This window comes from Terrapene carolina, unplaced genomic scaffold (genome assembly GCF_002925995.2).
Source record: "Terrapene carolina triunguis isolate 2854851 unplaced genomic scaffold, T_m_triunguis-2.0 Scaffold68, whole genome shotgun sequence".
In the NCBI taxonomy this organism is placed as follows: Eukaryota; Metazoa; Chordata; order Testudines; family Emydidae; genus Terrapene; species Terrapene triunguis.
The window spans coordinates 13,330,819-13,357,141 of record NW_020664419.1 but is presented as its reverse complement, the minus strand read 5'-3'; the positions used below and the strand labels follow the sequence as shown (position 1 = coordinate 13,357,141).

Below are 26,323 nucleotides of genomic sequence, written 5' to 3'. Positions count from 1 at the left end.
TTCACAGATTTAAAAAGCTAACTGGTTCCAATAGCTTGTTTAAAGTAATTGAAGACACTCTAGACAACCTCATATTGATATTTAAAAGACTTAGGGCTAAATTTTGTAAAGGGCCGACAGCCTCTCTTTCTGTAGATATAATTTGTATTTGCATTCCTATTTCTGAACCCCAAAAATGTGTTCAAATGTTTGCACCTACCGTGAGGGTCAGGTAACCATATTTGAATCCACAATTCAGTGCAGGTGCAAAAATACAGATGCAAATTTTTCAAGTGCAAAAGGGAAGGTATCTTTTGAAACATGACCTTTAATGGTCAAGCATATTAGCTATTGCCAAGATTTCCTGGTATCACGTTAGTATTATTTTGTTTAAACTGCAAGATCTCTTGGGAAGGGATTTACTTTTTATTAGATGCATGGATGGTGCCTAACACAATGGATCCCTAATTGAGATCTCGAGATGTTAATGTAATACAGATAACATGTATATAATAATAATGATAAACACATTGGATCTGATTCTGCTCCCATTGAAATCAATGGCAAACCTCCCATGGGCGACAGAGAGAACAGGTTTGCATCAACTGGGTATTGCTTTTGCAGGCAGTTGTCGCCTGATAGTCCAGAAATATTGCTCATTGATTTCTTGTTGTTCTGATGATAGACAGGGTATCTGGACTTCAGGGAACATTGAAGTGGAAGTGAGAGTTTGTCACTGATCTGTATAGATAGATTCTGCCAGGAGAGTATCTTGCTGTGGGGTAGATTAATACTAAGAATAGCACAGGACCCATGTTCATTGTGATGGCCTTGGTGAAATAAAGCCCAGTCATGCAAGTAAAAGCTGCTTTTGTGCAGTAGATTCACACAATGACAGCTAAGTCAGGAGGATTTATGCAGTGGGAAAGCACAGCCATTGTCCGCATCCCCTGCACTTCATCTCTGAAAATGTGTCATTCCTTTGTGGATTCAGTTATCAGTCTCTCCGTGCTGAATGTGAAAACTGCTTTTCCCAAATTAGCACTGAGTTAACATCTGAGAGGGTGCGGAAACCAGAACTGCTTCGTTCTGAAGATGGAGAGAAGTATAAGAGTGCACACAAAGAGCTTGCAAACCCTGACCCCCTCAAATGAAATATTCTTGAACTAACACAAAACTGGAGACAATTTCAACCTTGTAGAGAATATACATGAGTTTGGGATGTAATTGCAGTCCTTAAACTGCATTCCTGCATGGCAAAGTCCTGTTGAATTTACTAAAGTGAGAAATTGTTCTCAAAAACCTATATAAGGGATTAGAGATTGATCCTGTGTGATTTACTAGAGTTAGATCCCGGCGAAAGGTTGGTTTGAGAATTCTATTAGAGAATTATTACTCCCTATTAAAGGCTATAGGACTTTTTCCAGTACATTCTCATTAATGAAATCCTGTTTGCACTTCTCGGGAATTCTCTGTGACCAATAGAGAAGTCCAAAAATAATCATCTGGGGCTGAAACTATACAGACATACAGCTCCTTTGTTTCTTCTTTTTTCTATTTGCCTTTTTTATGTGTAATTACAAAATAAATTTCCGGGTTTCAGATTTTTTTTTAAAAGAATACATTTCTAATGAAATATGCCAGCGCTGAAGGCTGAGATGTGCTCTATATACACAGCGCTCTGTATACACTAGAAGTGAAAGCTTTCCCGTTCCTTCCCATCACCCTCTGCAGAGACTTCCAATAAGGGAATATCAGCCAAGTACCAGTTTCTTATGTTGTGCGCAGCTCTATTGGAGTTATCCCAAGACCACTAAAAAGATATGTTCAGTGATAATGGTTTTGTCATTACACACATGGCCCTGATTCTAACTGCTAAACTACAACTGAAAGGCTCCCTATCTGTTGGGCCAACCAGTCACTTGCAGTGGTTTGGGAACATCTGAAATTAGTGACAGAAAGGTGGTATTTTGAGCATGCATAGGTTAGAGGGTGCAATTCGGGCTCCATCTCCTATGTCCTGCTTCCTCAGTACAAAGGGGACGGAGGGATGTCCTAGCTGTGGATTTCCCTCATAAGTGCCAACTCCATGGGTGCTTCAGGGCTGGAGCACGGATGGAAAAAAATTAGTAGGTGCTTAGCACCCCCTGGCAGCCAGCTCTCCCCGTTCCCTCCCCCCCCCCCAGCGCCTCTCACCCGCCGGCAGCCCCGCCCCCCCAGCGCCTCCCACCCGCCGGCAGCCCCACCACTCAACTCCTCCCTCTCCCTTCCAGCGCCACCCACCCGCTGTGATCAGCTGTTCCGCGGTGGGCAGGAGGCGCTAGTGGGGAGGAGCAGGGACGGGGCACACTTGGGGGAGGGAGCAGAACTGGGAGGGAAGAAGCAGGGTGGGGGTTGGGGTTTGGGGGAAGGGGTGGAGTGGGGGCAGGGCCTGGGGCTGAGTGGGGGTTGAGCACTGCCGGGCAAAGGAGAAAGCCAGCGCCTGCGATTTCCCTGATGTAGTGGGAATTCTTGGGGGATCTAAAGACAGCATATGCAGTTCTATACCACCCACTCCCATCCCCTGGCGTAGGGGAATTCCGGATGGGTTGAAGGCATGGATGGAAGTGGAGGCGAGGAGCGGGAGAGAGAGGAGGGGGGAAGTTGCAGTGCAGTGTGCTGAAGCAAATGCTAAGCAACACAGAAATGCAGTAAAGCCTCTGTTTGGGCGGAGGATTAGGGGAGTGGAAAGATGGCTTAGAGCCAATTTTCCCCGCACCCTCCCTGGTTCTGACCTGAGCACAGGGGCTCCAGCCTGACATCTTTAAAGTTAAAAAAATCAGATTTGAAAAATGAATAGTCCATAAATGTTTATTTTAAGAGAAAATATTCAGAGTTGGGCTTCAGACAGTTTGAAAGGAAATTAAACCACAAAAGGGACATTAAAGGAGCATTATGCATCTGTTTTTCACCCACAAAAGCAAGGCAATGCAAGCCCGAAACACCCTCCTGCTAACAGTTTGAGTTAATGTCAGACTGGATTTCCAGTCTTAACTTGGAATTTCCTTGCTTTCTGTGGGTTTAAACCAGCCCCATGATGTGATTTTAGAATCCTTTCTGTGGTTTAATATTTAAAGTGGGATAGTAGTTGTGCATAGTCCCCTGGAGACATTGTCCTTGATAATCTTTACTTTACGGTTACATAAACAGCTGAGTATTATAGAAGCTGAGCGAGGGTTCAATAAAAAAGAAAATGCCCTCTTAAATTTCACAGGCTCTGAGACAGGAAACATGGACTTGATCCTCTTATGACATTTGTGCAGTGCTTTATAGCCATCATTGTACACAGTTTCCCTTTATGACAGATTACAAGATGCCTCAGTGCTGGCGATGTGCAAATATCTTTGCATATTAGCATATCTCACTGTGTAGTGTGGTGTATGGAATCAGGAAGACAAGATTCTAAATATCTTCAGGTATTTTCTTTTCTATAAAGGTCATATGAAATGTGTGAAGACATTTAGAAGTGAACTATTGTTCCTTTCCAACTTCCGCTGAGGCTTGAATGTGCTGATTTTCTACTGTATTTGACTCTATGAGTCTTCTTTGGTTAGCCACACTAATTCCTCTCTCTCTCCACATATGCAGCATTTCTCCATACCACTCCCACTTCTGCATACCTCCCTTACCCTGAATGTTCTTAAATACCTTCCCTACCTCCCACTTTCACACAAACCTCCCACATGGCAACAAATGGTGCAGCTGAATTGGTGCAAAACATGGGCAGCATTATTTCACAAACCAGGGTTGAGTACTACTTGGGACAAGTGTGATATATGTATTAATCTAGATAGAACTGGGCTTGGAAGGATTAGACATCTATTGGTAAATGTCAGTGAACACTGATTTCACCATACACAAGCAAGCCAATGAAAAAAATATTTGCATCAATAATAAGCAAAACTTACAGATAAGCAAAGTACGAAAAATGCTAGTTGAGAATTTGTTATAGTTTAATTTAAGGATCTTTACTTTGTACATTTTGACATGTGATGCTGACAATTTGAGTTTTAATAGTTATAAAGCTTTTACTTTTTGAATAACCATCAATTGTCATTAAATAATTATTGTCTGAGCCCCCTTGTGATCTGACACTCCATCATCTGGGAAATTTGAATTGATAAAAATCTAAAAAAAAATGCATACAAATATTGATATTATCTGTCAAAATCAAATTCTGCCAAGCCTAGATATCACCAGCTCTGCTTAAGCCAACAGCAGGGTTTGTTCCAAGGACCTCTTGCACTTGAAGCCTGCACATCTGCTGCTTGAGCCCAAGGACTATGTCCATTAGCTAAAAGCAGTAGCGGATTGATATTCTCTTATGTGGACTAACACTACAGAGAGACAAAGAACCACACTTTCCTTTTGTAGACACAATGTCATGGACACTCTCACTCCCGCAGACATAACAAACATGTACCCATATAAACAGGAAGAATCCTTCCCCTCTTGAACATATCCCTCCCCCTTACCTTCATGTTCTTCTTTACTAAAAAAGAATAGTAATAATAATTTCCCATGTGACAAATTCCACATGTGACAGATGTTAGTCATGTCACTTAATGGTGCTCAGATACTGTGGTGATGAGGGTGGTATAAAAACCTGAATAGACTAGAATCCAAATAGGATTTTCAGATTTTTCTCTTTCATTTCTTGCTCCAAACCTGAGATGTTGAACGTGATTTAAAATGTTATTTCTTGCTCTCCATCAGCTCCCTAATCTGTATACGCCTGTCTTCTATCACAGCTCCTTCCTGTGCTCATTCCCTTCCCAGAGTGTTACAGCCATTTTACTGCAATTAAAACCTAATTATTGGAGTAAATGCTATATTACTCGAAGCACAAAAATTCTCTTCTTTGCTGCTGTTGTTACTTGATGTTTATACAGCTACTGATTTAAGGGAATGTGGCACGGGGAGCTTTAGGTCTGACCCAGTTCACACATCCCGTCTGGGTACTTGGGGTATTTTTAATGAAATATAGGAAGCCATTCCAGGCAGGAACTGAAGGCCAATAGCAATTAGGAAATGAGCAATTTCTTTAAGGTTCCTCCACTTTCAGGAGACACATGCGCATGCAGGGGAAAAGCACTCTTAAAGTTTCCTCCACCAGAAAAAATTGCTCTCTCACATCAAATGTCTGAATGGAATTATTGGAAATCTTTTCAGCAACTAGACCCTATTTTCTCATTCCAATACTTAATAATACAGCACGGGGTCATTTTCTTTCAAAGGGGTTTTTATCCACTATACAAGCTCCTCACCCTCACTCTGGCCCTTTTATGCTGGGTAAAATGGTCAGAGTAGCACAAAGCTGCGTGATAACCCCAGATCTGTGGTGTTTTTGTTTTTTAGGGGGAAGAGGGATTTCTGTTGCAGGCACTGTGAAAGACAGCCATAAGACTACCTTCTGAAGACCCCCTCTTAGCAGGCATGCAAAAGGTGGGGTGCAGCATGCACTGCTGCAGAGATTCTGGCCAGCGCTATGGCCCATAGGCAACATGGGGAGGCTGCTGTAATTTAGACAGGCCCACAGGGCACCCTTCCCCCCCCTCCCCGTGATGAAAGTACTGTGCTATTGTAACACCAACAGACCCATTTTAGAGCAGATTCATTTAACTCTCTCTCTTTAAGTGGTCTCAGTGCCACTAGATGGGACAGAACACTACACCCAGACTCTGTGTGGGTTACGCTATGTCTCTTAAAGACACAGCCCAGAACTCAGCCACCATATTTTAGCTCTAGGGCATGGGTGTTTACCTGCAGGTGCACACTACTAGGGTCATGATCGGGCCCTATGGATCTGTTCTGTACTGTTTCTAGATTTGAGTAAGAAACATGTCTCGATATTGTATTTATAAGTTGTTGGTTTATTAATCATTACGTTATTGATTTCAATGGACGTGCTTGTAGCGTAATGTGGAGTAAGGTTCTATTCCTCCTAAGGAAGGGTAGCCAGATCATGGTCTATGTTTGTATAATTGAAGTCCTGTTAACAGCAATCTTTATGCTACTCCTTGTATATTCATTTCAATTATTTTGTTGAAATAATATTTTATCAATACAGTGTAGGGTGACGAGACGTCCCGATATTTAGGAGTCTGTCCCGCGTCCCGACTGATGTTTGCACTCCTGGTTTTTTTTTTTTTTCCGCCGGCGGGACTCCCCCCCCCACCCATGTGTCCCGATATTTTCTTCATCCCATCTGGTCACCCTAATACAGTGTGTGTGTGTATATATATATATATATGTATATATATGACATAAAGGCCACCCACATTCACTAGTTTACAGTTGTGTAGCCTTGCCAGAATCTCCTCCCCACTAGAGTGAATTACATTGAATAATGCTGAGTTCAAGTAAAAAAGACACTCCTTTCTGCAGGATAGGTGGCATGTTAACACTCCGAGACTGTAGCTTTTCTTCTGGCTCTGGAACAGGTTTCTCTTTAAATAATACAAGTGGGTGTTTTATAAAGAATTGAATCACCATCAGAAAAGAAACATGGGTTTAAATGGCAGGCTGCTAATTCAAGACGATTCCTGTGTGTGCAGGCTGGCTTTGCAAACCCAAGAGATAGTTCAAGAGGTTTACAGGCTGCTGATGTTCTTAAGATTCCCTTAATTTCCTCACATGATGATATGTTAAGACTAGGTTGGCTAATCATGATCTTGGAAATGGTAAAATAAAGTCCTTGAAGAACATCCTTATTTAGGGCCATTTGTGCCACTCTTGCTCAGGCTGAGTGCTACCATGCTCCACGAGTAGTCCCTTGATTTCAGTATGAATAGATACAAATGCAATTGTTATTGTGAGTAAGATGGGCTTGTCTACCCAGAGAAATAGTGAGTGACAAACTAGGGTGTGAATCTACAGTGCACATGCCTGCCAGGCAGTAACTGGGCACTGTACGCTAAAGATCTACAGCGTGCTTTGACATACTGCTCCTGTGGCATGGTAGCGGGGTCCACATGGCCAGTTAGTGCATGGCAAGCTAGTGCACTGTGGATTTACACCCTGGCTTGCTACACAGTAAGTCTCCATGTAGACAAGCCCGGAGTAAGGGTGTCAGCATCTGACCCTTGGAGAGTTTTGCAATTACTGTTAACGGAGGTGACTAACCAGCCTTTTAAAGAAAAAAATATTTCCAGTGAATCCCCTAGCAAAACTCTAATTGACTTCAATGGGAGCAGGAGCAGGTCTGTAACATTTCCCTCTGCTTTGAATATGACAAATGTCTGAATTTGCTTTTTTCTTTCCTTGTTTTTTTCCCCTTCTGCTCTAGCCATCAGTTTAATTCATGTTGACCCTGTCAGTACCAATTTCCTCTTCTCAGGCCACCACGTTCAGAGTCTGGTGGGCGTTCAATAGAGATTTACTGTTGACTGGGTAATTTGAGTTCATGTGTGTGGTGAAAAATTAGTGAGGAAAATTACCCAGCAAAGTGGATGCCATGACAATGCATGTCACCATGGTGTGACTGGCTCTGCTGACATAGCTCTCAAAAGCTCTCCCTCTGTGAAAATAGGGCCTGTTTGCAAATTAATTAGTTTCTGGCAGTGGCTTGATTGTTGACCCAAAGTTTGTAGAGTGGAAAAACAATCAGATTAGTGTGTTCAATATAAAGGCCCAGTGCGGCACTTGAGTGTGGTTTGCCAAACTGTTGAGGCTGTGAATGGAGTGAAACAAATTCTTTTTTGAGAAGCCAAGCCAAAGGTTAAGTGTGATGTGACTAGGCGCGCTGGTCATGGGGGGATGGAGAATTAGAGGGTTTCAGCCACACAAAGCTGGATGGTACTAAGCAAGTTTCATTGAACTTAATGACAGGTTTCAGAGTAGCAGCCGTGTTAGTCTGTATCCGCAAAAAGAACAGGAGTCCTTGTGGCACCTTAGAGATTAAAAAAATTGAATTTAATGACATTCACAGCATTAGACACAAAGTCATTGGATGTGTTTTAATCTTGGTTAGAGGGAGACATAAGCTGGCCTTTTTATTAGAATTTTTTTTAATGTAGTCATGGGAAACACTATTTACTGTGGCTATGGGGGATATTAGAGATGGGCCCAGAACTTACCCCTGGATTCAACTACCCCAAAATTTTGTGGAAATTTAGATCAGGATCCACACTTTATAAATGGCCCCTTATCTCTATAGTGCTGCAATCCAAACCTTAGATTCAACCCCTGAAGTTGGGATCTGGATTCACATGTGATTGATCAGGTCCTTCTCTTAAACGGTATTGAAAATATTTCATAAGTCAAACGCATTGGAAGATAAGTAGATTAAATAGATAAACTAGCTAACAGAAAGACAACAGGCCTATGTTTCTATTGTTCCTAAAAGATCTCATGGACCAGATCCTTAGCTGGCGTTAATTGGCATAGCTACATTGAAATCAGGGTAGCTGTACTGGTTTACATTAGGTGAGGAGCTTGGGTCATATCACTAATGACATACTTTACTATCAATACATTATCAATGTGATTAATTTCTTTAATAGCAAAAAAGATAGCTGTTTTTCTTAAAGATGACTCTTCACTTTAGTTACCTTTTATGGGATTCATATGATTTCTGTCACCCCATTATATGCCTGTTGAATTCCCTTAAAAATCTTTCATTTACGTCAAACAATGCCTAGGCAAACCTTTAGCTGTTTTAAATAAGTTCAGAAGAAAAAAAAACACAGCTAAATGAGAACTGTACCATATGGGAATTTTAAGTGGTCTTAAACCAGTGTCCTGAAATATTTTATATGGGAGTCCAATGGACCCGGATCTGAATAGTGACTGACTTTTGGGAGTTTGTTTTCTGATCCAAACTTTGTGAATGGTTTTCTGTATATAATGGGCCGAACCAAAACCCTACATATGAACACTGCTAAACTTTGAACTGCTTGTACAAAAAACCATGCACCATTGCATGCAATTGCCACAAATGAATGCGCATATGAGGTATCTGATCAGGCAAAAAGCCATAATTAGCCTTCACATGTGCAAATACCAGCTCCAGATTGGTGTTTGCACTGCAACAATTGTGCATACAAAGTAAACCATTGCATTTGAGTTAAACAGAATACTTGGTGCATACATTAAAATCCTAATTAGCATTAGACATAGGTGAATTGTCCTGTAGACTTAAGACCTTCCTCTCACTGCTTGTGTCTATCACTTCCCTTTTCTCTGTTCATGAATTTCTAAAAATTCCAGATTGAATGGTTGTAAGGCTAAGTAATTGCTTTTGTTCTTTGGTTTATTTAATATAAATACACAAAGCTCAATAAATGATAGGTCCTCGCACTAATGGTAGACATCACAGTTGCAAAGTTATAGAATCCCAACATGAATTTGTGTGGCAAATCAGTGACTGCACATTTATTCATGCCCTCTGGGACCCACGCTGCCGTTTCATCTTAGCATGCAATATGATTTAAATTACAGCTTGTGCAGAGCTGTGCCTTGGGATTCCACTGCATGTTTCCAACTGTTTATAGTTCAGTGAGCTTTAACCTCTGTGATTCTCAAAATTAAATAATGTCAGGGCTGATATCAAACTGATGGCTGGTAGTAGGTTGCTTAAGTACTCTCTTGTATTAAAAGCCTATTTTTACAATGCAGTAGAAATATCTGTGTATTAAAATCATAGAAAATATGTTCAGCTAATTTCAAGAGCTTGATTTAAAAGTTGCAACAACAAGGAATTGTAAAGGCAATACTAAGTTAGAGGCCTGCTCCTCTTTCCAGTAAAGTTAATAGAGGTATGACTATTGACTTCAATGGAACAGGATTGGGCCCCAACTCACCACATTGTGCCCAAGTATTGCAGCACATGGGTATGTAAGATCAAGAAATATTATAGGATAGATTTCTTTTATTTTGTTTTGTTTGTTTGTTTCCTTATCTAAACACAATAGGCAGTTAACTAAAACCTTGTAGAATATCGTGGTTTAATTATTTTTAAATACTAAACTGTATCAGATAGTATTACTCCTGGGGCAATTCTGCACCACTGCACATGTGCAGAATTCATGTCCCCGCAGATTTCTTTGCTTCCCCACAGAAAAATGACTTTCAGACAGGGAAGCAAAGTGAAGCTGCAAGAGCAGTCACATACCACTCCCTAGCTGCGCAGGTACATTATTTCAGGCACCTGGAGCAGCCGGAGGAGAGGTAAATCACCGCAGGGCTGGGGACACCCCAGCCACTGGCTCCTACCCTGAGCTGGGATCAGCTGCTAGTCCCGGCTGGGCTGGAGGCAGGAAAGGATGGGACTTCCTCTTCCCCTGCAAGGAGTGGCTGGGGCAGTATCAGACCCACCCCCAGAAACCTGCCCCAGCTGCAGGACACTCAGCATCCTCCCCTGCTTCCTGCCCCCATTGCTCCTCAGCTGTGGGGAGAGGGGTCACTGTATGAGGAGCTGCTCCCCCATCTACCTAACCACCATGCATCCGGACCTCCCATACTCAGACATTCCTGCCAAGCCTCACCTGGTACATCCAGAACCTGCTAGCCCTCCATACCCAACCGAACCTCAACTCCTGCATCTGAAAACCCTCTTCACCCAGACCCCCTGCTTCCGGACCCCCACCCCTGCACCCAGACCACCTCCCACTGAGCTCCCTGCACTCAAATCCCCACCCTGATGCCCCATTCCCTACACCACACTGAGACCCCACCTCCAGACCCCCATGCCACTGATTCCCAACTAGTTGCACCCAGACCCCCACCCCACCAAGCCCCATTCCCCCAGCACACAGAGCCCCCAGATGAGACCCCCACACCCAGACCCCTCTCCCAAGCCCCAACCATTTCATCTGGAAGCCCCTGCAGAGTCCCATTACCCCTGCACCTGGAACCCCCCAACTAGCCTCTGTGCATCCAGATCCCCCCACACCAGCTGGGCTGGAGGCAGGAGAGGATGGGACTTCCTCTTCCCCTGCAAGGAGTTTCCTGCACCCAACTTGTCCCACACAGAATCCTCTCACCCCACACCAAGCCACTCCACACTTGGATCCTGCCTGGTTGAGCCTGTCTGCCCCACACCTGGTGCACCTGGCGCAGAGGGGCAGGGTCCCAGGGTGTTTCTGGGGCAGGCCCAGGCCTTGTGTTGTGTCAGGGTTGGGTGCAACCTCATCACTGAGTCCATGTCCCACCTTCATGCAGCCAGTGGTCTGTGCTCCCCACTGCCATGATGGAGCCTCTGCATTTATTTATTGACAAATAAAACTCACAGAATTTTGCAGAATTTAAAAATATTGTGTGCAGAATTTTAATTTTTTTGGCACAGAATTTTTAATTTTTTTGGTGCAGAATGCCTTCAGGAGCACAGTTGCCAACTTTCACATGGTAAATAAGCACCCCCAACTTTCACAATAATTCAAAAATCAAGCTAATCCCATTTCAAAACAAGGCCAAAACAAGCCAATGCCTAAGAACCCCAACACTCTATGTGACTAGATCCACCCAGCATGCAATCTAGGACTGTGGTGGGCCCGCTGTGCACCCTGACTCTCTCCGCCCCCTTGCCCCTGCTTACCCCTCCCCCCTTGCCCCTGCTTGCCGGGAGCCGATCAAAAAAAAAGAAGCTACAAGCCAAACAAACAAAAAGGCACAAGCCAAAAACTAGTCAACAAGCAACTCACAAGCCAATTAAGCCAAAAACAAGCCCAATTTCTGTGGTTTTCTTCAAGGGTTGTGCATGTCTGCATTTCCTCTAAATACTTGAATACCTAAAAAGGATCCAATGAGAATTTGAACATTCAATCTGTTCAGATCTCCATCTGTATTCAGAATCCTAGCTGTCCATTTTAGTGGAAAAAATTGGAGTTTAGTGGTTTTCATTCTTATTAACTCTTCAAAGCCAGTACAGTCAACAGCAGTCCTATTCTATGCCTTCGTAAAGTTCTTCAACTGATTTTTTTCCCTAAGTTCCAATATGCAACACCTGTGCAAACCCTGAAGGCAAGGGGGTTGTATAAGTGAGGGCCTAATCTGGCCTGCACAACTTTATCACTGGCAATGATGCACAAGTGGAGAGAAGCCAGTTTCACTCTCACTCAGATCCTAGGTTGAGTTTGCAGCTCTGGAAGTACAGGGAAAAAAACAACCCCTTCTTTTTACTTGTAAGCTTGCTTAGCACATTTGACTGGAAATCACTGAGACAATAAACATGAAACTGCACAACATTTTTTTCCCAAAGAATCACTGTTGTCAGGTACCATGGGGAAGACACAGTAAAAGAACGTAGTTGGATCCCCAGTGTGATGCCTTTGAGTCCTGTGTGCATCCTGCTTTGCTTCAGAATTCCCATTTCCATCAATGCTGTAACAAGCAGCTTTTTAAATTATCCAGGTCACGCATACAACTATGGACACAGACTAATTTCTTTCAGTGTTTGTTACTATATTATGACAAACCTCAAGCACATATTCCATGATAATCAGTAGCTGAGGGACTGTAGTTTTTTTTCTTAGCTGCTGAGTGAAACTTAGATATACAAACACATAGTAGATTATTCAGAGGAGATGGAAGGAATGCAGTTGTCCATGTAAACATTATTATGTTCAGTTAAAAATATTCTTGTACGGTGTATTCCTCAGCTATGTGTATTTTTAAAAAAAGATCCTTAACACCCTATGGACTAAAATCTGAGTACCTTTTCCAGACCTGAAGAAAAGCTTTGTGTAGCTGGAAAGCTTGTCTCTTTCACCATCCAAAGTTGATCCAAGAAAAAAAATATTACCTCACCCACCTCATCTCTCTAAAATCTTGTGATATTTTATTTACTAAACATAGCAGATTTTTCAGTTAAACAGAAGCTGACAAAAATCCAAAGTCTCTGGCCCGCGTGTTATTGTTTTTGCACTTTTGAATCTTCTAAAATGCCAAAATATTTTAATGTAACAGAAATTACATTTTAGCTGGTTTGTTCTCAGATCTTGCATGCGAAGTAAAAAGCCCCTGGAAAGATGGACTTACACTGCCACTAACACTAGAAGAATAGAATGTGTGTAAACTGGTGTAAGTCAACATAGGTCCATAGGCTTCAGTGGAACTATGTCAGCTTGCACTAGTTCAGAGACTTGCCCATAGATTCGATACTTAACATATTTGTACAACTATATATTGGAATAGATCTTAATGTATAGGTTCATATATATACCCAGAGAGATAGTGTTGTTATACACCAGGGGCAGGCAACCTATGGCACAAGTGCCGAAGGCGGCACGCGAGCTGATTTTCAGTGGCACTCACACTGCCCGGATCCTGGCCACCGGTTCGGGGGGCTCTGCATTTTAATTTAATTTTAAATGAAGCTTCTTAAACATTTTTAAAACCTTATTTACTTTACATACAACAATAGTTTAGTTCTATATTATAGACTTATAGAAAGAGACCTTCTAAAAATGTTAAAATGTATTACTGGCACGTGAAACCTTAAATCAGAGTGAATAAATGAAGAGTCGGCACACCACTTCTGAAAGGTTGCCGACCCCTGTTATACACTATATAATAAAGAATCTATCACATAATTACAAATTTATGGTACAATTTAAGAAACATTAAGATATAATGGCTTCCTATGCCAACAATTGATAATCAGTAAAGAACAATTAATGTATCGTGAATTGTGATACTGTATAGTTCAATAACCACAATATAACAGGAAAGCTGGTAACAAAATTTCTTTTAGGAAACTTTCCTGCAGGAACTGTATTTCTAGTGGTATAACTCAAGTCATTGTATCTGTTTTGACGTGCATGCAGGATATTGTATATCAGTATCTAAAAGGTTATTGAGAGCTTGAAAGGTGTGGACAAGCCACAAAAATTGAACTGCGAGCTTTATCCAAACCTAATTTGGAGTCCCATTCCACTCCCATTTTAGTGGCAGTGTCCCAGAGTGGATTGCAGTTGATCCCATTGTCTCAATGATCCCATTGGCTGGTCTGTATAGCAGGTGGTAGCACAGAGGTGGGCAAACTACAGCCCGTGGGCCACATCTGGCCCTTGGGACCATCCTGACTTGCCCTTGAGCTCTCGACCAGGGAGGCTAGCCCTCGGACCCTCCCCTGCTGTCCCCCCCACAAGCAGGCAGCGTAGGCAGCACTCTGGGTGCGGGGGGGAGGGGGGAGGATGTGCACTCCTGCCGAGCAGAGCAGCAGCAGGTCTAGCTCTGGCCAGGCGGCGCGGCTGCCAGACATGCTGCTCTGAGCGGCATGGTAAGGGGGCCGGGGTTTTGGATAAGGGGTGGGGGATCTCTGGGGGGGGCAGTTAAGGGACAGGGAGCAGGGGGGGTTGGATAAGCATGGGAGTCCCAGGGGGCCTGTCAGGGGACGGGATAGGGGTTGGGGCAGTCAGGGGACTGGGAGAAGGGGGGTTGGATACGGGGCGGGGTCACGGGAGGGGGTGGTTAGGGGACAAGGAGCAGGGTTCTGAGGGGGGCAGTCAGGGGAGCGGGAAGTGGGAGGGGGCAGATAGAGGGTGGGGGCCAGGCTGTTTGGGGAGGCACTGACTTCCCCACCCGGCCCTCCATACAGTTTTGCAACCCCAATGTGGCCCTAGGGCCAAAAAATTTGCCCACCCCTGTGGTAGCATGATGGACATTTTGCACATAGGAAGTTGAGGTGCAACAAAGTGGCAGAGGAGAAATAATTTGCTTTAGAAGAGTGTCTTAGGGCTTGTCTACACCCAGCCGCTAGTTCGGCGGCTGGGAATCGAAGTTCTGGGTTCGACTTACCGCGTCTTGTCTGGACGCGATAAGTCGAACCAGGAAGTGATCACCGTCGACTGCGATACTCCAGCTATATGAGAGGAGTACCGCGGCGTCGACGGGGGAGCCTGCCTGCCGCGTGTGGACCGAGGTAAGTTCGAACTAAGGTACTTCGAACTTCAGCTACGTTATTCACGTAGCTGAAGTTGCGTACCTTAGTTCGAATTGGGGGGTAAGTGTAGACCAAGCCTTAGATTGTAAGCTTTTTGGGGCAGGGATCATATTTTTGTTCTGTATTGTACAGAGCCTAGCACAATGGTGTCCTGGGCCACTATTGGAGCTTCTAGTGCTGCCACAGAACAGATAATAAATAAACAATACAAAAAAGTTTCCTTTTCACTTTTTTTTTTAAAGAGACAGATTCGTATGTATTTTTATTAGATTAGTGTCACTCTCTAAGAAATGGAGAAGGTGCATAAACATAAGCATACAAATAAATTGTGAATTTCCTGTTGATAGTTTAGTAAAGGTTTGGTTCAGATAAACAGGGACAAAGCCATGACTTGGATTGGATTGGCTTTTCTTTTAAACTGGCAAATCTGTGGTAGCTTTGTGCCAACATTGAAATCAGAGTATATAGTCCTTATGTTAACCCTGGTGTTTACTGGTTACTAAATTATCTTTGAGTAAAATCCATGTTCCTTTGTAATTAATTGCAAAGCTCCCATTGATTTCAATAGGATCAGGATTTGGGTCTTTGTGAATGTGCATGTGTTCGTGAGCAGTGAATTGCTAATGCAAAGAAAAATTATAGGACAGTTCAAACGAAGCTACTGAAACCATGGAACCTCCAAGGAAGCTGTAGCAAAGTAACTGGGGAATAGTGGGCACTGGAAGTAGTAGAGACATTTACTGGAGCTAACATGCATTGTGAATATTTAAAGAATGTTATTTTGATGGGGTGGGAGAGTGGAAGTTTCCCATAAAAGTTTTAAGCAAGAAAGCAAAATCCTGGGAATAAAGGAGATGAAAGAAGGATTTGATTTCATAGACTACAAGACAGGAAATAGTAAACTTTAAAAGATAACTGTAAAAACTGTAACTGTAAAAAGAGGAGTTGTGGAGTAGGCAGACACAGTGTGTTGTAAAGCTGGCAAATAAAGGTCTCTTAAAATGGGTTTAAAAGGTTGAAATTAGATCTACAAGCATGGAGAACAGAGAGAGTCAACAAAAACTAGCAACATACCCAGGCAAGTGTTTAAAATGATGCTTACAGATTTGCTATAGAGGCCAAAAAAGTAGTCTTGTAAATCCTTTGCGAGAATTATGTGTGATTTCCTTATGTGCAGTTTGTCTTGATATTTTAAAATGTATCTTCAATTACCGAACAGTAAGACAGATGAACTGTAAATAGAAAGCCTGATGACAGCTGACCCCTGATCACTACGGATCTTTCATAATTTGTTGGATAACCTGTCATCTGTATTCTGTACAGCATTCAAGATATGTGTAACAAGAAAAACTAAAGAATAAAATGTGGGAAGGAAAGGGAGTGCCATCCCTTTTGCCAGAATTATGCTTTACTTGCTTCCTTATGATACCTAGAAACTCCAGTGGTGGGTCCATTAGAAAGAGAAAGCAGTCACTATTTTGTTCTTACATATAATTTAATTTAATAAAATAAAATGTTTCTGTACCTTCTAAAAGCTGAAATTTAAAAGTAGTTTCCATTGGCAATGTCTGTTTCCTGAATGGTACCACAGCAGATATCAACACTGCAAAGGCAAAATTCTCTTCACTCATCTGCATTGCAGGTCTCAATTGTATACTCTGCCCTATTTCTGTGCACAGAACCCCCATTGAGGTCAATGAGAGCTCTGAACATGGAATGAGTATAGACTATGCAACAGAGAGCTGCACTGTGAATCAGTGAGTGATTCTCACTAGCCTGTGTATAGGGATTGGTATTATTGCTACCCAGTCCTGTGATATGCAATTTGAGCAGCTCAGATATGTTTTTTGACATAATTACCAGACTCTTGTCTGTGGAAAGCTTCTCCCGAGAGAGTGTTCCACAGCTTAATACATTTTACTGCGAGAATATTTTTCCTGAGTTTTCATTTTTTTAAAATGTCATACCCTTATCCTCTGTCACTGACTAAATAATTCTTCTCTCTTTGGTGTTTAAGCGCCTCGAGAATTTATGTGTGCTTGTAGGCACCCCACCAGACCCACTGAAAAATAACATTAAAATACAGGTGAACCGCCCTTTCTGACAACGGCTTGAGAATATTCCCAGAAACTTTTTATAATCTGGAGTTACAGTAATTATGCCTCAAAGCTTTCTGAACCTCTGTGTGCAGACATGGAAGTAGATGTTTTGTGTGACTACAATGAGCAAGATTTGACCCTTAAAGCATAATTGACGATGAGCAATCCTCTATTAACAGGGAGACGGACCAGGTAGCCTAGTAGGTCTTTTCCATCTCTAGTGAATCCATGATTGTAGTCACAGCGTATGTCAATATTTCCCCCCCCCCTTTTTTTATATCAACAGTGTTAATATATCATATCAGTGATAAGCCTGTAAATTATTTCCATTGAGCTATAACTCCTGGTAATCCTTTTTTCTGCTGATTGATGCTAAATTAAATTGGAATTACATATTATGTCCATGTGACTACTAAATGAGGTCGTCATAATTGATGTTATCACACTGAATATCAAAAGTAGTAATGAGGATCTGTGTCTCCACTCCCAAGTGTGGCTGAAATGCCTTGCTGGATTTTGCATTATTTCACTAAATTGAGAGATTAGTTAAAAACCGTCATTCACCCGGTGCTTATTTCAGTCTCTACTGCCTTCATTTATTAAGCTTGCCTTAATGGATTTTGTGTCAAGTTGTTGTACACTGGCTGTAAAAGTTAATTATAATAACAAAGCCATTTTACATAGTCTGACAAAATGACCTCAGCTTTGTGACTGCATCAAAAGGACTTGGCAAAGGAATTAAATTATTGTGCAAGGATTAGAAAGGTTAGGGAATCTCTACAGGACTGTTTGTCTGCTGGATCACTGCTTTGGAATAGGACTGGTTTGGTGATCAACATCTGATGAGCATTCCCTAAAAAATGAATTGATGGGCTCAATCCAGTTCTTTTTGTACATATATGTAGCACGTTCTAACCAGTTCACTGACATTGATGAATTAAGCCTGACAGCACCCCTGTGAGGTACAATAGATAAATATTATTCTTCCTATTTTGCAAATGGATGAACTGAGACCCCTGTGGTAAGGGCCATATTGTCCGCTATGCAGGAAAAATACACACAGGCAACAGGAAACAACATGAGTGGAAAATTTGTCTGGCCAGTGAGGCGTTTGTGTTCCCTGTAAAATTGGCTAGGGGATCCTAAACACCTAGATCTTAGGAGATGGGGGGGGGGAGGGTGGGCTGAGATCACCATGCAGCACCCTCTACACTGCTACTCAGCTCGCAGCTTCATAGAATCAGAGAAATGTAGGACTGGCAGGGACCTCGGTAGATCATCTAATCCAGTCCCCTAAGTGTTATCTAGACAATCCTTGATAGGTGTTTGTCAAACCTGTTCTTAAAAACCTCCAATGGTGGAGATCCCACTGCCTCCCTAGGTAGCATGTGTCATTCATCAGCCATGCTGTTAATGCCTGATCCATGTAATTTCCCTGTCCAAATCCCCACCATACGTGGGCTACAAACTATAAGATAATATAGATTTTTTTTTTTGGAGGACATCAGTCTTCTGGCTGCTAGACTTTCAGGAATAACCTGATCATTTAAAAATTAACACAGTGGTGATAGAAATATAACACCTCCAGATATAGGCAGCCACAGAAAAGAGGTGCTAATGACATCCCATAAATTTTGGTGGTTGTTCTTTAAAGAGATAATAATCACCTCTTTCAGATTAAATAGGATGGGTAGATCAGAAGGTCTGTTTTGTGGGAAATCTAATTTACTTTGTGAATTATGCTATAATTTCACTGAACTTTTGTGTTCACTTTTCTTCACCATATAATTAGTCATTATAGAGAATCAAAATTATTGTTGTCTCTTTAAGAACAAAGGCCTCAGAAACTGATAATTATTTCACAGCTCAACATTTTTTTTCTTTCTCCTTCCCATGAAGCCTACAATATTGCTCGTTAGAAATGTTCAGACTAAGAACTAAAGTATGGGGGAGGGGAAGATCGGCTCCACCCTAGTGGCAGTGCCTGGAGATTGTGGGTACGTCTGTATTGCAATCACAGAATCAGCAGGTCTCGCATCCTCTCTGTTGCTCATGCAAAGAAGTAAGTTATGTGGGACTGAGGGGAGCTTGTTACAAATTTTAAAGGGGTAACAAGGGCTATCTCTCATCATGCTCCCTCACAGCATCTGTAGAGGCACCATGGGTCTGGTTCTCATTGGCATTAAAGCCCACTTTCACTGCTTTGGCAGTGAAAAGTGGCCTTGAAGAGAGCATACATTTAATTCACCGTCATTTTAAACCTCCTTTACACTGGAGGAGTGGTGTAAAGGAACCTTAGGATAAATGAAACTCAGGCCCTAAGCCTAAGGGCATGTCTATATTACAATCACAGGATGTGATTGCAGCTTGCGTAGACATACTTGAGCTAGCTTTAATCTAGCTAATTCAAGTACAGTAACTCCTCGCTTAACGTTGTAGTTATGTTCCTGAAAAATGCGACTTTAAGCGAAACGATGTTAAGCGAATCCAATTTCCCCATAAGAATTAATGTAAATGGGGGGGTTAGGTTCCAGGGAAATTTTTTTCACCAGACAAAAAGACTGTATATATACACACACACACACACACACACACACACACACACACTCATCATCACTGTGTACCAGGAATAAATTGTTTGTTTAAACTTATACTGTGTGTGTATAAGTATACACACACACACACACACACACACACACAGTATAAGTTTTAAACAAACAATTTAATACTGGTACACAGTGATGATGATTGTGAAGCTTGGTTGAGGTGTTAAAGTCAGAGGGTGGGATATTTCCCAGGGAATGCCTTACTGCTAAATGATGAACTAGCGATTGGCTGAGCCCTCAAGGGTTAACACATCATTATTAATGTAGCCTCACACTCTACAAGGCAGCACGAATGGAGGGAGGGGAGACAGCATGGCAGACAGAGACACACACCCTGTGTGTGAGAGAGAGAGACACGCATTGCTTCTTTAGGTACGCTGACTGCACTCTAAGTACACTGCCTTTTTAAGTTGATCAGCAAGCTGAGACAGCAGCTGCTGCCAGGAAGCTCCTTCCGTCCTGAGCCCTGTCGTGTGTGTCCCCGCTCTATGGAAGATGGAGTAAGCGGGAGGCAGGAGCAGTGGGGAGAGGGACACCCTGACATTAGCCCCCTTCTCCCTTCCCCGCCCAACAAGCAGGAGGCTCCCAGGAGCAGCTCCAAGGCAGAGGGCAGGAGCAGCACACAGCAGTGAGGGGCGGGACAGCTGAACTGCTGGCAATTGATAGCCTGCTGGGTGGCTGCCGCACAGGGAACTTAGTGGAGCGGGGAGCTGATGGGGGGCTGCCAGACCACCTTGGTTCCAAGCCCCCACCAGCTAGTTCCAACGGGTTGCTCTTCCTGCAAGCAGTGGACAAAGCAGGCGGCTGCCAAACGACGACGTTATAAGGGAGCATTGCACAACTTTAAACGGGCATGTTCTCTAATTGATCTACAATGTAACAACGAAACAACTTTAACCGGGACGACTTTAAGTGAGGAGTTACTGTACCAGAACAGTGAGGCTGCAGCAGTGTGCACTTCAGAGTGGGATGCAAGCCTGCCTAAACCCTGGTAGTTACTTGTGGGGCTACCCTGTAGTGAAGTGCACATTGCCACAGCTTCTCTGCTGCAGAACCTGAGCTAGGTTAGAGCTAGCTTAGGTATGTCTACGCAAGATGCAATCCCCTCCTCCCCCCATGATTGCAATGCAGACATGCCCTGAGGCTTAGGGCCTGACTCTCATTAATTCTAAGGTCCCTTTACACCACTTAGCACTTGTTGTGGGCCCAGGTCCGGCTCCAGGCACCAGCCCACCAAGCTTGTGCTTGGGGCGGCACCTGGAGGGGGGCGGCGCAGCACTCCGGCCGCCGGGGAGAGCGGGGCCACGGCCGGGCTCGCCGCCCTCCCCCCGGCGCTCTGGTCGCCCTCCCCCCCGCCGCCCTGCCCCCTGCGCTCTGGCTGCCGGGGGGAGAGCGGAGCCCCGGCCGGGGCTCGCCGCCCTCCCCCCGGGGCTCCGGCCGCCCTCCCCTCCAATCTGAACTGATGTTGAGCCATTTCTTTGCCAAGATGTGACAACCCCGTTGGGGGTTTTGGTTTCAGTCTGCATGAGTTTCACACACCTAAACCAATAGATTCTGTCCACAGGGCTGGAGCCCACAACATCCCTTCTGGTTCATTTGGAATTTGCGGTTTGTATAAATGGAGAGAGAGAAAAATTGGTTTTTCTCTTTCTATCCAGAGAACAGTTATAATCAGGAAGCAAACTAGATTCCACAGAAGTAAAGATGTAAAGATATAACCCACAACCATCAGCTTAGACCCTGAGGTACAGAGATGTTTTTATTTCAGGAGAAGCCTAAGTATCAGAATAGTTATGAGAATCATGCATTTGTTTTTTTGTCCATGCCCAACCTGCAGATCTAAAGAGCTTGAATAAAGAAGACAGCTTTGTTTTAATGTTTCTTACAATAAGAATTACTCTTAGATGATGATGATAACTAAAATATTGCAAATCCTTGCCCAGTAGGATTCGATTCCTGTTGCGAATTGTGTGACAGTAGTATTGAGGTCTGAACAGAAGCTGGATGTGGAAGAGCATTGTGAGTTCATTAGCATCCTCTGCTAGGTGTTTCCTTCTTCCTGTGCTATCTTCTTGTATTAGAATGTTGAAAAAGGTGCTAGCTTAATATCATGTAGAGCATCTTTCATCCTTAAATGTCCCAAAGCACTTTGCTTCACTCACCAGCAAAATACAGGCACCTGTACAGTGAAACAGTGTGGGTATTTAACTGCACAGAGCAACATTACACAAGTTTTTAGTCCAAAAAGTGAAAAGTATCGTATGCAATTGAAATTGCAGGAGGATTTTAGATAAACTAAATACACATGATCCAGTATTATAATTTCACTATAACACTAAGGCCAGTATCACTAGGCTTTGAAAAAATATGATGAGATCTCTAATTTCTTATCAGATCCTAGTTTAATTTCACATCCAACAAGCACTACCTATAAAACCATAGGAGTACTGATCATTCTGGTGTACTGATTTAGTAATAATTCAGAGACAAAAGTGCCAACTACCAAATCATAAATACCATTATCTTGAGAACTCTTGATTTTTCCCAGGAGCAGGATTCCCATTAAAGTATGAATGACCAAAACCAGTTCTGCTTATCTTGCAAGAGCAGCTAATATCACAACCAGATATGGTATGAACACAGAAATAGTATGGATGGCTCACAGCCGCTTTTACTTCTGCTGTAAGCTTCCCAAGGTCCTCTACGGGTCTTGAGAAACAAAGAATAGCCAGAACACACTGCACTTCAGCCACACTCTTTCTTTGTCCCTGGGCCTGCCCTGACACAGCCCCTGTGCTAAGGGCTGGGAACAGGACTGGTATAACGTCCTTACACCATCTTTTAACAGCCAAGGAGTTCCCTTGTATAAGGGATATTCTCAGGGAGCCATTTTCACCATCTTTGAGGAATCTTTATGCCAGCAGAGAGCTGTAAACGGTGTGATGTCATGCTCAGGACACCCAGAAATGTGAGCCACTGTGTTACCCTGTGCCTTAGCAAGGGCAAGGGCTTTGCTGCTGCTAAACTGTATCAGTTCCCTGACACACCAACTTGTCTGCCTTGCCAGCAAGCTCTTCGGGACTCTGCCAATCTAAACCTTTCCTTGCAGGCAACAACCAGTGAACCAGTTCCCGAGTTCCCCACAGACGTCTCCCTGCAGTGTCCAGTCCCTCTCACAGAAATTATTAAATTCATTGCCTCCAAAGAGACAGAGCACAGATTAGCCTCTAAGGTTAGCTGGAGAGACACACTTCATACACAGCACTCAGATGGTTTTGTAATAAAACCAGAATCCGTTTATTAACAAGAAATAAGTGATACTAAGTAAAGAAAAAAGAGACAGGTATGGTTACAAATAGTAAAATAAAACATGCCTTCTAGTGACTAAAACTTAATTTTAGCTAGTTATGATCTTTGCCTAAGCAGTTTTCTTACTTACCGCTAGTTCACATCATCCCTAGCCTGCCAGATTCAGGATCCAACTTTCACAGGCTCAGAGAGTGGTTTACCCTGTGTCCCATCAGTGATGGATAACTAAAAGTCCTTTTTGCTCCCGTTGTATTATTCAAAGTCCATTGTCTGTGCCTCAAGAGCCAGGGAGGCTTCTTGGGGTGCAGATTCTGTCCCCTGGTGTGATTGTTAAACAGTTTTCTCTCCTGCTTGTTTACCTTATACGTAAATGTAGTTTCATTGTCCACTGTCAGGAATTCTGCAAGCTGGTCAGACAATTAAATACATATTCCTTTTTCTAGGGCAGGCTAGATTTATGCATTGTCTCCCAAGCACATGTAAAGAACATAGTTTCAGCACACATCTATACTTTGTACACAACTGGTCCTTACATCACACAATAATTTTTGGGACCAGTGTGTCACCAGTTTACATAGGGTACCCCAGAGGACCCCTCTGAGATACATATTATGACAACAATGCATTGGGGCAATGGTTGTGTCAGGCCTCAGTTACAGGATGGAGGACCCTCTTCCATTTGGCACTGAGGGGCTCCCATGGTCACAAAGGGGCTTACGTGTAAGTGAGAATCAGGCCCAAAGTTTGACTGACTCAGTGGCAAAAGAAGGTGTTTGACAGGTGACAAATTAAATTAGGGAGATTTAGAAGCACACCATTAAAAGATTAAGAGGTTTGTAAAATATGGTAAAATGTGTAAGAGCATAAGACGAGTTAGCTCTCTTGTCATCACATATTAAAAGCTTTGTCCCCTGGTGACCTTACGGAAAGCAGTAGGGACTTGGAGCTTTGCTGTGCACATTTGTGATTTGGGCTATAAGTCTTCCTCTGAGATGGCAATACAGCTAGCTATGATTTTCAAGTTCAGATTTTCTGAGGACAGTTCCTGCTTTTTTGTACATGCTGGGTCTCTGTTGACAAGCACTGTGTGTTTATGAAGTCTGAATAGCAGTCTATTTTTGCAGCAAAGAGTCCTGTGGCACCTTATAGACTAACAGACGTATAGGAGCATGAGCTTTCGTGGGCGAATACCCACTTCTTCGGATGTCTATTTTTGTTATTGTTAAATTTTTAATTTAAGATTCCCTCGTCTCGTTACCTCTTCGCAGGGTTCTAGTCATCCTTCAGTAATTTTCATTACATTACAGCAACTGCAACTTTACTGAGCATAAAATTTCCCTACAGTTTCCTCGCATTTTCTAGTTGTGAACTGGGGAAATTTGTCATTCTGACCACAAATCTCCTGTAATGGGAGCATCTGATTCCACCTCCTTACAGAATGCCTCCCGTGAGAACTGCCCTTTTTCCTCTTTGAAATGACGGATCTCCATCATTGGAGATTTTTAAGAGAAGGTTGGACAAACGCCTGTCAGGGATGGTCTAGTCCTGCCGTGAGTGCAGGGGACTGGACTAGATGACCTCTCGAGGTCCCTTCCAGTCCTCTGATTGTATGATTCTATGAAGGAATGACCCTAACTTCTGTTTGCTCAGCTTAGTTAGTGCATCTTGACATCTAAAGGCAATTTTGGTGCCGTTTCCTTTATTGATCATCATTAAAATGCTAATACGATTCATTCAGGAATCCAATCTGCTTTCTTTTATTGTTTTTGCTGCTGTTCTTTTGTTGTTATTGCTAAAGAATAATGCTTGTGAGGGAGCAAATAAAGATTGATTTTTCTTTAGCTTTATCTGAACCTGAAGTGCTGAGACAAGCAAAACATGTTTCCATTACTTAACTAAGCAAACAATGGCATATCAATCATAAAGGCAGCTGGACCAAGGTGTCTTTTTCATAAAGTGGTAGATTTCTCATGAAGGACAGTTTAATGGGCTGCTGCCAATGAAATTGCTAAAGAACTGGTAATCCCAGAGGGCCATACAAAACTGGAGCTAGCAGAAGGTGTCAGTTAGGGTATGAGAAGTAGCCCAGTGTCAAGAGACTCGAGAAAAGGAGGTTGAAAAAAGTTGAAATGCATTTCTTAATTATTTGCTCCATGACACTGATTGTTTTAAATCAACGTTTCTATTTTTAACCTGCTTGGACTGGCTATGAGATCAGAGAAATGTTTCTGCCATTAATGTTTATCATGTTTACATTGTGGTTTCATTCCCCCTTTGATCATGCTTAAATATACTTCTGACATGTTCTTTTGATGTTTGTTGTCTTTTTAAAACACATTTTGACATTGATTGCTTGAGTTTTGAACATAAGGAATCCTTGTAAACTGTTTAAACCCAAAGTGTTTCTTAAATCCTTTTCACTAAAGGTGTTTTATGGGCCTGGAATGTGGAAAAGAATATAATCCACAGGGTGTTGTGACTGCTTATATTATTAGAAGAACCATGTGTTTCTTAATAGTTATAGACACATTTTGGGATCACATAGACTCCAGTAATTTGTACATGGCAATCTGAGGTAGTCATATCCATCGATAATAGCTTGCAGAGTACTACCATGGGTTCTACTCTTTTCGGCTCCTGCATACAACTTCCCATACAACAGAAGTTCTTTTAGCTCATTCCAGCATAGCCTCTCTTTTATATGTCATCAACTTCCTTATGTGTCTGTGCTGAACATATGAAGTATGTCAATGCTGCCTGAATTATCTTAAATTCTCCCTCGGGAACTCTTGACAATAAGATAAGTTACTGAACTAGCTAAAATTTTCAGGGTGATGCTATATCCCTAGTATCAGAGGGGTAGCCATGTTAGTCTGGATCTGTAAAAGCACCAAAAGTCCTGTGGCACCTTATAGACTAACAGACGTATTGGAGCATGAGCTTTCGTGGGTGAATACCCTGATGCATCCGACGAAGTGGGTATTCACCCACGAAAGCTCATGCTCCAATACGACTGTTAGTCTATAAGGTGCCACAGGACTCTTTGCTGCTATATCCCTAGTGTCAACAGCTGAACAGATATGCTGGGGAACATACTTCCTTTTGCTGCATGAGTGCACTAGTAGAAAAACAGGGTATATGAAGTGCCTGACTTTTAGGCATCATCCCCAAAAGAAGAGAAAGACAGAATTGCAACCCAGGCAGAGAGTGCTAAGTTGGTCAACAGTGACTATCTGGCTGGATCACCATGGCCTCAAAGGACTGGATTTGGGCAAAGTCAGGCCCCCAAGAGTTCTTGAGCAATAGGCTCCAGACATCAGGCAAGACATTCATCACAAGCTAGGGCAAGGCTATTGCAAAGTTGCTGAAGCTCCTCAGATCAGGTCAAGTGTGCGTGGCTGCTACTG

General features: G+C 42.8%; 1 protein-coding gene across 3 annotated transcripts in view; it reads left to right on the top strand.

The window, feature by feature from the left end:
- Window positions 1-26,323, top strand: part of SEMA3A (semaphorin 3A) — a 284,250-nt gene that overhangs the window by 213,532 nt on the left and 44,395 nt on the right. The window lies entirely within an intron of this gene.